We start from the raw sequence: 13,551 nt of genomic DNA, 5'->3' as shown, positions 1-13,551 counted from the left end.
AGAGAAACCTGTTTCAAAAAACCAAATCCAAAAACAAAAACAAAACAGAAACATATGAGCAACAATGACTGCTAAAAACTATAACAAAGCATGAACCACCCTTTGCCCACTGTGTAAAACATGAACTCCCACATTGCTTTAACTTTTTCCTCTCTTTTTCCACCTTATTTTTGAGGGAGCTTCTCTCATTTCTGCCAAATGTCTACTCCAAGATAACTGGGTTAATTCTCCTATTTCTATCTTTCATCTTACAACAGGGGTGTTGGGATCACAAACACAGGCTACTACATTACACTTTTTTACATGGGTTCTGGGAATTGTCATCACATTTCTATAGCAAACATTTATTGAGTCATCTTCACCAGCCCTTCTTTTTATATATATCCACTTTTTGAATATATATATATTATATATATATATATATATATACTATATATATATTCAAACAGCTACTTGAGGGCTAGGGGGAAGGACTTACAAGAAGGAAGTGCAGTCCCAAAGAATTGCAGATGTAAAGATCTGTTATCATTCTCTAGCTCATTCGCCTCATTTTCAACAACTGGTAGTCAGTTAATAAGTTATTTTATGTCCTAACACTAAACTAACAAAATATAGTCTTATAAACTATACTCTGTGAAGACCAGGTTATAAAATTATTAAAATAGACCTTGAAAGTTCCCTTAAGTCGTAAAACACAGATATACAGAATACATTCTATGTAAAAATCTCAGGGCCAGAGAGATGTCTCATCAGTTAAGAGTACTGGCTGTTCTTCCAGAGGCCTTTGGTTCAATTCCAAGCACCTATTGGTGGACAGGTCACAGTACAGTTCTAGAGGTTCCCATGCCATCCACCTCCTCAGATACCAGACAAACACAGTGAATATATATGCATGCAAAACACCATACACATAGATATTAATTGATTTAATTACATAAAAAGGAGCTGTTTTTAAAAAGAAAAAAATTACAGTCTTATTCTTTAATAAATAAGGCATTAAGAACAGTAAAACTGGGGCTGGAGAGGTAGCTAAGCAGTTAAGAGCACTGGCTGCTCTTCCAGGGGACCTGGGTTCAAGTCCCGAGCCCACATGGCAGCTCACACTTGTCTATAATTCCAGTTCCAGGAGATCAAACACCCTCACACAGACCTACATGAAGTCAAAACACTAATGAACATAAAAGAAAAATAAATTATTTTTAAAAAGTGGTGTTAAAAAAATAGTAAAACTGTCATCCTTAATTATGGTGTTTCCTTTGGGGTCAAGGCATGGTAAACATGAGAAGGAAAATCATTTCCATAGGGAATTGAACCTAGGACCTCAGTACTCTTAACTACTGAGAAATTTCTCTAAATTGCATAGGACTTTTTTCTCTTTTGGCTGGAGCAATGGCTCAGAGGTTAAGAGCCTCTAAAGGATTTGAATTTGATCTTAATACTCATATCAAACAGTTTATAATCAGGTGTTACTCCAGCTCCAGGGGATCCAACAGCTATGGCCTCCTAGTGCACCTTCATTCACATGAACATAATCTCACAGAAGCACACATAAATATATAATTAGAGATGAAATTTTCTCTTCTCCTCCAAGCTTACAAAAATTAATATCCTAAATTATAGAAGGGGTGTGTGTGTGTGTGTGTGTGTGTGTGTGTGTGTGTGTAAATTATTTACAGTCAGGCAATAGTAGCACACAGCACAATCTTAAATCCCAGGATTCAGGGGGCAGAACCATGCAGATCTCTGATTCTGAGGTTAATCTGGTCTACAGAGAAAGTTCCAGGACAGCCAGGGCTACACAGAAAAACCCTGTGTGTGTGTGTGTGTGTGGAGGGGGTTACATATAACCTCACTAGAAAAAGCTTTTCATAACATATTTATTCCAGCAGCAAGATAGCTTAAATTTCTGAAGCTATCTTTTTAAAAACATGTTTTAGACATTAGAGCTTCAAGCATATCACAAGGGCTCTGCACATGATCACATTTAAATGATACTCGCTATAACCATTTTGCTTGCTACTTTAGAATTTTTTTCAATTTTCAAAATTAAGTTTTAATTTTAGTTGAAGGAGTGAAGATGTCAGTTCCAGTATACTTACTAAAGTGTATCTGGAGGACCAATAATAAGGACTTCCCAACAATAGAGATCATTGTCGTCTATTAAACCTGCTGAAAAGCCTTCCACTGGATTTTTGTTGAGTTCTGTGGAAAAAGAAAATTTCAATAAAAACTTTAAAACAGTTTTTCTCCAACAGGTAAATTAAAGAATGACCATGAATAAGCTATAAACTATGAAAACTATTAAAATGCTGCTTCATAACTATAACATTTCCATACAACAAGGAAGCCATGGGTATATTAACCTATCCAGATGGAATTGTTCTGTCTTCCTACATCTACCTTGGGATTCAACCAAAGCTCTTAGCATTCTGGGTAGGTTTTATGAGAGGCAATCAAAATGCAAATAAGGCTGATTCTCACAAGAGATTTTAGTTGAAAGAAAATCAAAAGTCAAATCAAATCAGAAATGGCAAGTTTCCTATAGCCTTTAAGACAAATCCTTAAAAAACAACCAAAAGCTCTTTTACATCAGAATTGTCGAGTTTTTTCAACTCTTACTTACATTAACATCTGTCTGATTGCCATGATGCCTTGAGGTACATTCAACTATGCAACAGGAATAGCTTTCTAAGAATAGCTGGTGCCTACAGAAATAGTGATGGTATCATAAGATTCTTCTCTTCTAAACAGTGTTCTGCCATGAAGAATAGATGATGAGGGCAGAAAATTAAGAATCGAGACAAAGAACTAGTAAGGTAGAAAAACAAAGGCCAACAAAGGATCATCAAACAACAGGTTAGGAAGAGTATAACCTTAAGAGTTTACAGAGATGGACGTAATAAAATAAGGATGTCTTTGTAATGGGCAGATCGCATGAGTTTTTCAAATAGCCTTAAGTAAGTGCAACTGACATTAGAGGTATACTATATATACCTATATAATAGGTATATATAATAGGTATACTATATAATTTGATAATTTTAATATACTTTCATCTTTGAAGGCAGGATAAGAATCATGATAGTAAGTATACACAACAATCACCAGAAAAGTTATTATTTTGTCAAGAGAGCTGAGGACTGACTGGTTCAAACAGGGCAGTGAGTAAGGACAAAACATGTTTAAGAGCAGTTCAGAAAGGACTTGCCAGAAATCTAAATGAGTACATGATTCTCATACAGTACTTGCCCATCATCAAGATAAGCCATCTAATCATGAAAGCAAATATAATACAACACAGAGTACTATAAAATGCCAAACAGTGTACTGGTAACTATGGAAGCACTAACTCCATAACTTTGAGCAATCAAAGGTGGTTTTAGTTCAACAATTACAACTTCATATAGGGCTATTAGGTCCATCTTCATTTGTCAATCTACTGGAATTTGAAATTACTTGGGAGACACACCTCTTGTGCATGTCTGAGGGTGCTTCTAAAACAGTTTAATTTGGAATGTGGTTGGAACTATTCTAAAAGGATTGTGAAACAGAATACAAGACTCATACCCACTCCCATCATTTTACTGCTGTCACATTGCAGCTATCATACCTTCCCAAGCATGACGAACTAAATAATTGATGAACCATAAACAATTCTTCTTAAAGCTGTTTTGATCAATTATTTTGTCCAACTAACAATAAAGTAATTAGTGTACATCACAACATGCAGACAACAACAACAAAATGATAAAAATAAAGAATTAAATTGTATTTTAACACAAAGAACTTCTTTTCATGGATTTTGAACACAGATTTAATAAATCTAATAAGCAAAGCAGACAGATAAAATCTGTATTTTAAAATACCATTAAGATATGATTTGCATTTTAAACTTATTATGTTTATAATCATATACCTTTCACTGAATCCCAACTATGTTGCTAGCTACTAAAAAAGGATACACATACACACTTTAGTATTGATGGGAATGGTTCCTTTGAGGTCTAGCTCAAGAACTACCCTCCTATCTTTGAAACCTTTTTAAAAATAATTTATTAAATAATCTTGACTTCTGTTAAAAATCCTATTCATTATAGCTGCAGCCTGTATTGTATTACCTAGCATTTGACTATCATGGGTTCATTGTTCCAGAAAAATATATAAGTAAGGACAATGTGAAATAGGTAACCTAAAAGTAGTACAAGGAATAGGGGTTAAAGAAGTACAAAAGAAGGGCATATAACAATCTTTAATAGCTTTAAAAAAAAAGGCAGGAAGAGCACCACAACTCTGAGGCCAGCCAAGTCTATATTGTGATGTCTAGTCTCAAAAGTTTAAAAAGGGGGAAGGGGGTGCAGCACAGAGGGACACACACATTTTATTCCAGAACATGGGAAGTAGAGGTGGGTTAAGTTGCAAAATGACCGTGACTAATAATGAGACCCTGCCTTGGAGGGAGAAAGGGAAAGAGAAAGATTTATAGAATATCTACAATGAAGAACTGGGCCTATACTGAACAAAGAGTCATAAATGAAACAAGACAAAATGGCAAAAACTGGAAAGTAAAGGCTTTTGTTAGCCATGTTAAGTTTCAACTTCATACATGGAGCAATGATAACCCTTGGAAGAATTGGAATGTATTTGTTCTTAATACATTTTCAAAAAGTAGGGCGAGCTTGGGAGATTTAAATGTTCAAAAACCAGTTTTAGAAGTTGGATAGATAGCCGGGCGTGGTGTTGCACGCCTGTAATCCCAGCACTTGGGAGGCAGAGGCAGGTGGATTTCTGAGTTCGAGGCCAGCCTGGTCTACAGAGTGAGTTACAGGACAGCCAGGACTACACAGAGAAACCCTGTCTCAAAAAACCAAAAAAAAAAAAAAAAAAGTTGGATAGATGGCTCAGAGCTTAAAAGATGATATACCAGGGAGCTTGAGAGATGGTTCGTTATTTAAGAGCACTGACTGCTCTTCCAGATGTCCTGAGTTCAATTCCCAGCAACCATATGGTGGCTCACAACCACCTATTATAGGATCCGATGCCCTCTTCTGGTATCTGAAGACAATTACATTGTACTCATATACATAAAATAAATAAATAAATCTAAAAAAAAGAAAAGAAAGAAAGAAAGGAAAAGAGAGGAAAAGAAAAAAAGAAAAAGATGATATAGCAGTTGCAGAGAACTTGAGTTTGATTCCCAATACCCATATTAGGTGTAACTCCAGCTCTAGGGGAGACGATGCCATCTTCTGGCCTCAAATGCACAAACCCATATACAGACACAAATGTATACATAGTTAAAAAGAAAGCAGTCATTCTTTAAAAACCATGCTAGGCATGTTGGTACATACTTACAAATAACACAAACACTGAAGATACTTGATGAAGTGGTGAAATGGTTTTGAAACTAGAAAAGGGTAATGGTTGTATAATACTGTGAACATAGATATGTTTATCTATTATTATTTGTATATATGTTGTTTATTACATTTGAACATAGTATATCTCATCTTAGTTCTTAAAATGACACAAATGTATTAAAATAGGAAACACAAGATGAGATACTTATTTGAAAGGGGGAAACTTACTTAATGTTAAATTTCTACAGCACATATATGTTGTATATGTTGGGAGAGGGGCTGTCTTTGCAGAGTTATAGACTGTACTTTGGACCTTGCATACACTAGGCAAGTCTTCTACCACTGAGTGACATCCTCAGAATATATCAGGGTGTTTGCCAGAGAGGAAAGCAGGAAAACAAAGAAGCTAATATGTTTAACAGAGTAAATAGCCAACAATGATAAGTTCACTCTTCTACAGCATGGAAATGCTATCTCAATTAAGGCCATTGGGCTCAAAAAAGAGAGCCAAAACCGTCTTCAGCATAACCAGTAAAGATAACTAGAACAACACTAACAAGGTTAAGGTGGAAAAATGCAAGTGGAAATTGTTTCTCTAAGGTTTCGATAGATAGAAAAATTACAGTAGCCATAGCCACGAGCAAATGAAATTCATGCAATCAAGTAGTTTTATTATTCATGCAATCAAGTAGTTTTATTTGGTTGATTTTTCAGGTTTTTTTTTTTTTTTTTTTTAAAGACACGATTTTGTCTTATTCGGCCTGAAATTTGTATGTAGATTGGCTGGCCTTACCCTTTAGCCTCTTTGCTAAGACTACAGACATATGACACTGTAATGGTTGTGGTTATTGCTGCTGTAGTTTTAAATAGGATCTTCCCTTGCAGCCCAGGCTATAGAATCAGATCTCGCTCTGAGAAATAATCAACTAATTTGGGGCAGGGGGAGAGGCATGAATCCACAAAAACTAAGAGTAAGCATAATAGTGTATACTCTCTGATTTCAGCTTTTGGAGGGTGGGAAAAGAAGATCCTGTCAGACATGTCTCTAAAAAGATGAGAGCATATGAAAAGTGAACAAACATGAATTATTAGGATCAATACAAATTCATAAAGTGTTTTTTTAAAAACTAGGATTATATACCAGAAAAGGTTCAGAGAAACAGTCATCTCAGTATGATGAACATTCCTAATATCCACAATATGGTCTTCTAATACAAATTTACAGCTTACAGTGAAGCAGGGTTTTGTGAAGAAATGACAGATTCTAAGTCTGAGGCATAAGGAAAAAATAAATGTGTTAGGCTCTTCTCAATACTCAATAAAACAAAAGCTATCAGTTAGAAGCCCCACTGGCTAAAAATGTTATGAGTTGAGTATTAGTATGAATAATATCCGTGAAGGATAGACAAATGTATTTCAATACATGAGTAACTAACATACACACACAAAACTAACCAGCCATGGCTGTTATAATTAGGTGCTAGTAAACCATTTTGTCATTTTGATTTGGGTCTTATCCCACAGCTGGCTTAATGCCAGCACTCAGGAGGCAGAGGCAGACAGATATCTGTGAGATCAAGGCTAGCCTGGTGTATAGAATGTGTTCCAGGACAGCCAAAGCTACAGAGAAAAAAGGATAGGAGGGAGGGATATACTTCTTCAACCATGTAAAGAATCAATCTCAGGTCAGCAGGCTTGGTAACAACATCTTTTCCACAGAGCCATCTCATCATCCAATTCTTTGCCCACTCTGAGCAAGCAATACATTATTTTGAAAACCAAAGAAAGTAGAAGAACCTTGAACTCTATTATCAAATATTGAAATAATAATTATGTTATCAAATAACATCTCTCTCTAAAAAACTCCAGTTATGCGATTGTTTATGGAGCCCCTGGGTATGGCTAAGTTGAACATGCCCAATTTTCTGAATTACTCAAACAAATTTAACTTTTCCTAACTCAAAAGACATAGTTTCTTCTTCCTCCTTTTTATCTTCCTACTTTTAGAAGCTGCAGAAATTTAAAGTTTGCCTTCTCTGGGTTTTTGGGTCTTGTTTTGCTTTTTTTCTTTTAAAGCAAGATTGTCCTCTGGCTTAAAAAATAAAAATACATTAAGCTGAAAAGTTTCAGAATGTCACTCTATTACTTTTTCTACATTTTTTTTTAAATTTCTATGTAAAATGAATAAGCCAAATAAATCTTTAAAAGATAAAAGTCATTATTTTTGAGGTAATCTCATGTAGCAAAACTGAGCCTGTTCAAAGCTCATAGTAAGAGTCAAATATAAAACGGGGTGTGGTGGTGCACACCTGTAATCCTAGCACTTGGGAGGCAGAGGCAGGAGGATTTCTGAATTCAAGGCCAGCCTGGTCTACAGTAGAGTGAGTTCCAGGACAACCAAGAAGAAACCTGTCTCAAAAAAACCAAAAAAAAAAAAAAAAAAAACCCAAAAAACAACAACAACAAAAAAGAGTCAACTATAAAACACACAGAGAAACACGTTAAGAGAATCCCTGTTATGAATATAACTAACAGAAGCTACATGTGAGAAATTATAAGGACAAGACCTGGGATTGTAAGCAATTTTCTATAGAATCTAAATATTAAAGAGGTGAGAGATGTTTATGAGTTAACTGAATATATGAAATCTGACTAGATAACAGATATTAAGAAATATCTGCCAGGCAGTGGTGGCACATGCATTTAATCTCAGCACTTGGGAGGCAGAGGTAAGTGAGCGAATTTCTGAGATCCAGGCCAGCTTAGTCTATATAACAATTTCTAGGATAGCCAGGGCTATGCAGAAAAACCCTGTCTCAATAATAAACAAACAAACAAATAACAATGATGATAGTAATAATAAAAATAAGCATTTTGTTTTTTTAGATAAGGTCTCACTGTCTGTCCCTAGGTAGCATGCTCTGCATCCCTAGTGCCCCAGCACTAGGGTTAAAGGCAAAAAATCATGACCCCAAACTTAGAGTCCCATCTTTACAGAAGATCCTCTTTGAATCTTTTTTTTTTTTTTAACTTTCCATCTTTGCAAGTTTCTGGTTTTCTGAGGCAAAGTCTCACTATGTAGTCCAGGCTAGCGTTGAATTTATAATCCTGCCTCAACTTAGAATTGAAATTACAGAAGTGCACCATCATGCCCAATTCTTTAAACCATTAAGGTAACAGATAAAACCTTTTATCTAAATATTCTGTAGATTCTCTTAAGTAAATTATGATTTACCAAAATAATGTTATCACTCTATGACAGGAATTGCTACACATCTATTGTAATAGTGTTGAGAAACAGAAAAGAGGTGTGTTTTGTAATTACTGTAACTACACAAACAATCATTTCCGCAACCTTCATTAATAAATCAATATTGGAAAAATACCAGTGGTGGTTTGAATGAGAACAGCCCTCATAGGCTCATGTTCATATACCTGGTTCCCAGTTTGTAGAACTGTTTGGGAAGGATTAGGAGGTATGGCCTTAATGGAGGAGATGTGTCAGCAGCAGTGAGCATTGAGATTAGCACTGTGTCTCTTGCTTGCTGTTTAAGAGTCAAATTCTCAGGTGTTCCTGCCACCATGCCTTTATTCAACCATCATAAATTCTAATCCTCTGGAATTGTAAGCCCAATTAAATACTTTCTTTTATAAATTGCCTTGGTCATGGTGTTTTTTCACAGTAATAGAAAAGTAACTAATAAAGTGATATATCAACAAACAACTGCAAAAATTTTATTACATTTCTACTATAGTTTTTTTTAAAGATCCAATCTAATAATCTTTATAGATTTCTAATCAACATTAAAACTGCTTACAAATAGAATATTTTCCTTTACATTTGAGTCATAGGCTACAGTGAGCTGACTTCCTAACTGGTTAAACAAAAGGGGGGGGGGGACCATGGAGCAGACAGGCAAAAAACAGTCATTCCATATTTATAAAGACTTTCTAATATTCTGCCAAAAGGATTCTCTTCCTTAGAATTAACAGGTACATTCTACCACCTACATCTGACCATGGTGTGTCATTCTCAGGTTAAATAAAGCTGTTCTGTTGTCAAAGTCATCTAAATTCTCATTCTTTCTCTCTCCCTACAAACTTAAATGACTCTTATATTCTAAACATATCCTGATGAGTTTATCTAGACATATCCTGATGCCCTTTGTATGTTGTAGCTCGTGCTTAAATACAACATCATCAGCATACCTCTCTGCTGAAATCTGATGCAGCAGGAATTCCTGAGAACAGAAGACCATATACATTATATGGTATTATATGTCAGGACTAAGTCTGCATTTCAATTCTCCTTAGTCTTGCCAAATTTAGTCATCTCATTTTTTCCCCAAGCTTCATTTTCTTATCCATAAAGTAGGATAAAACCTATAGTGGTATTATAAAACAGAAAAATAAGATGTGTGCATATAAGTGCTTGAGTCTGGAAGGCAAGGACCAACAGCTGGTGGTTTCAGTTTTGAGACAGGGTCTCTCGCTGAACTTTGAGCTCACTGATTTGACTAAATTGGCTAGCCAATGAGCTCCAGGGCTGCCCCCGGCCCTTCTAGCATTAAGTCCCTGCAGGGAATCTAAACTGGGATCCTCTCAAGCTTTGGAACAGGCAATTTACTGCCTGAGCTGTTTCCTCATCACCAAAAGAAGACACAAAATAATGTCCTATCTTATGATACATGTAGAAAATGTTAATTATCCATTGTCTTCCCATAGTCTAACAAATACAATGTTCTTTACAATCTCAAGAACAGCCTCAGGAAGTAGAAGGAGGGTCTTTGAGTTGACGGGTAGTTAAGACAGCATGGAGAGCCTGGCGGTGGTGGCGCACGCCTGTAATCCCAGCACTCTGGGAGGCAGAGGCAGGCGGATTTCTGAGTTCGAGGCCAGCCTGGTCTACAGAGTGAGCTCCAGGACAGCCAGGGCTATACAGGGAAACCCTGTCTCAAAAAAACCAAATTAAAAAAAACAAAAACAAAAAACAAAACAAAAAAAAGAATCTCAAGAACAAGCCTATACCTTCGCTACCACCTTTTAAGAAAAATACTAGCCAGCTCCAAACATCATCCAAACTATGTTTCTAATGAGAGTTGCTGTGAGCCCTCCTCCCCTGACTCCCTGCTTACAGTAAAAATATTCTAACTTCCAATATTCCTGAGGGAAGACTTTTTTCCTCACCATTTGTAAACCTACAAGACATCTATTAATACATGCTTAAACCTGTATTAAAATGTTTACTAAACTCTGTCTGCTTCATAATATGCTGTCTAGTCCTGACTTCTTTTCAAGTCAAATTCACAAATGCTGGTTTGGCCTGAGTCAATTTTCCTAAAACTCTTTGGGAATATGTTAGGCTGCTAAGGTCAATGGTGTGAAACTGCCTCCTTTACCTGTATCTCAAAACGCTGACAATAAGATACTGTATAAGTTTACTTTTAAAATGTAGTTTAAAAAATAAAAATGACTAACTATAAAAGTTGAAGCTAGAGAAATGTCTCAGTGTTTAAAAGTCATATATAAACTTTCCATAATAAATACAGCCTAAACTAATTCACAAGAAAATAAAAATATAGAATAAATAGAACATATTTGAGCAAGAAGTACTAAACTTAAAGCAATAACATGGGCATCTAGGAGAAGGAAGTCAAGTAAAAAAAAATGTGGGCAGAAGAATCAAGTTGGTCTCAGATTTATTTTTCCATAACAATGCATAGCTGGTAGTGACAAAACTACAGAATTCTAAAGCAAAGTGTGATCCAAAGAATAAGGAAGTCAAAGAAATCAAACTAGGATGAAGACAAGATTGTGGATGAACCTTAGAACTTGTTTCTTAAATTTTTTTTCTTTTTTACATCATTTATAGTGTGAACGTGTACACTGCACCATACTGTACATGTGGAAGTTAAAGGACAGCTTGCAGGACTTAGTTCTCCCTTTCTACCATACAAATTGAATTTAGGTGGTCAGGCTTCGGGACAGGAACCCTTACCCAGTGACCCATCTCTCTGGCCTGCTTCTTGTACTGCTAAAAATGAATTTTGTAACCCAAAACACAAATAATAATTACTGAGTCCACACAAACACCCAAAACTAAAAATATTACCACAAGCCTAAAAATATACACGATTGCTCAGCAGTTAAGAAATATTTATTACTTGTGAAGGTACCTAGGTTTGGTTCCAGCAACCAAATCGTGTCTCATAGCCATCTGCAACTACAATTTTCAGAGATCAGATACCCTCTTCTAGACTCTATGTGCACCAGGCATGCACACAATATACAAAAATATATGCAGGTAAACATACATACAAAAAAATTAAAAGGCAAATTAATACATATGTATGTGTACTTTTATTATATATACATAGATTGGTTCAATCTCTGTAACTGCATGGACTGATGATTTGGTCAAGTACAAAAGTACTGTTTTTATCTAAAAATTAAATTGATGAGTACCAAAATAATTTGGCTGGATATTTTTTTGGTTGAGACAAGCATGACATGAAAACTTAAGTCACATAGGTCAGAATAACAGTCACCTATACAGAATATATCACCTTGAATAATAAAGTAAAAATACTTATATGATTAAGTAGTAATCTATTTTCATGTAACTATAGAATATTTATAAAAATACAAACAGTATACAAAACAAACACTCAAATATATGTATTCTAAAACACTGTTGAGAGAGCTAGAGCAATGACTCAGTAGGCAAAACACTCATACATATGATGTAAAATCATTCTTTTGAGAGGAGGGAGGGAGGGAGGGAGGGAGAGGTGTGGGAAGGAGGGAGATGGAGGAGAGGAGGGAGAAGGAGAGGGGAGGGACGGAAGGAGGGAGGAGAGAGAGAGAGAGAAAGAGAGAGAGAGAGAGAGAGAGAGAGAGAGAGAGAGAAAGAGAGAGAGCATTGAGAGCTAGAGAGCTGGTTCAACACCTAAGAACACTTACTATTCTTGCAAAGGACCCAGGTTCAGTCTTAGCATCTATGTGGCAGCTCACAACCACCTATAACTAAAGATCTAAGAGGTCCAATAACCTTTTCTGGCCAAGGGTGGTACACTTACAAATATCCAGGCAATATAATCATACACACACAATAAACCTATTTTTAAAAAAATCAAGCCGGGTGTGGTGGTACAAGCCTTTTAAAGCAGAGGCAGGCAGATCTCTGAGTTCAAAGCTAGCCTGTTCTACAGAGCAAGTTCCTGGACAGCCAAAGCTAGAGATTTCAACAGCCCCTACCCCTGCAAATCTTCCACTACTTCTTAGACCTAGGTGTATGGGAGAAAATAATCTAAGCTAAGCATCAGGCCATACCAGTTCAATACAAGGCATATCAAGTAAGACAGTATTGAACCAGCTATGATACACTCTATTATGGTTTAAAAATATATGAAACATCATGTATGTTCACGTGTGGAGCATTTGGCCACCAGCTGGTGTTGCTGTTTTGGGAAGTTGTGAAAATTTGAGGATTGTGGCCTAACAGGTGGAAGTGGACTGGTGAGACAAGGCTTTAAAGGTGATAGTAATTTCTGGTTCTAGCACAAATGCTCTGAATCCTGGATCCATTAGGCTATAAAGAGCTCCAGGAGATTTATCTATTTTCCTGCTGCAATACTATTCCTGACCATGAAAAACTATACTTTTTAAAAACCATAAGCAATTGGGTGGGTGGTAGGCGGTAGAATCTTGGGGGGGGGGGGGGAGAAATAGAACCATAATTTTACTTATTAAGTCAGGGCTATAACTTATTTGACAGTGTTAGTCACCGACAAGATGTGGAATCAAACAAATCTACCGTAATTTGACCAGAATTCCTTTCTCCTAACAGAAACAAAAAATAGTATTGTGAGTAAATGTATCGTTTCAGTTATAAAACATTTGCTTATATGTGTATACTAAAATGCTAGCCAAAATACCTTGCTGTTATTTTGTTTTGTTTATTTTATGAGACAGGGTGTCTGTGTGTATCTCTGGCTGTTCTAGAACTTGTTCTACAGACCAAGCTGAGCTCAAACCCAGAGATCTGCCTATCTCTGCTTTCCCGAGTGCTGGGAAGACTTCCACTTCCACCTAGCCTACCTTACTGTTTCTATGATCAATTTAGCAGCCAGAGAAACCCCTATAAACCTAAATCATGTTGCTGTTCATATGGAAGCCTAATATTACTTGGTGA

General features: G+C 36.1%; 1 pseudogene; it reads right to left on the bottom strand.

Annotated features, from left to right (window-relative positions):
- The window catches only part of LOC127665604 (ubiquitin-conjugating enzyme E2 G1-like), a 106,388-nt pseudogene that overhangs the window by 24,778 nt on the left and 68,059 nt on the right, over positions 1-13,551 (bottom strand).

Source organism: Apodemus sylvaticus, chromosome 15 (assembly GCF_947179515.1).
Source record: "Apodemus sylvaticus chromosome 15, mApoSyl1.1, whole genome shotgun sequence".
In the NCBI taxonomy this organism is placed as follows: domain Eukaryota; kingdom Metazoa; phylum Chordata; class Mammalia; order Rodentia; family Muridae; genus Apodemus; species Apodemus sylvaticus.
This window is presented reverse-complemented; position numbering and strand designations above follow the sequence as displayed.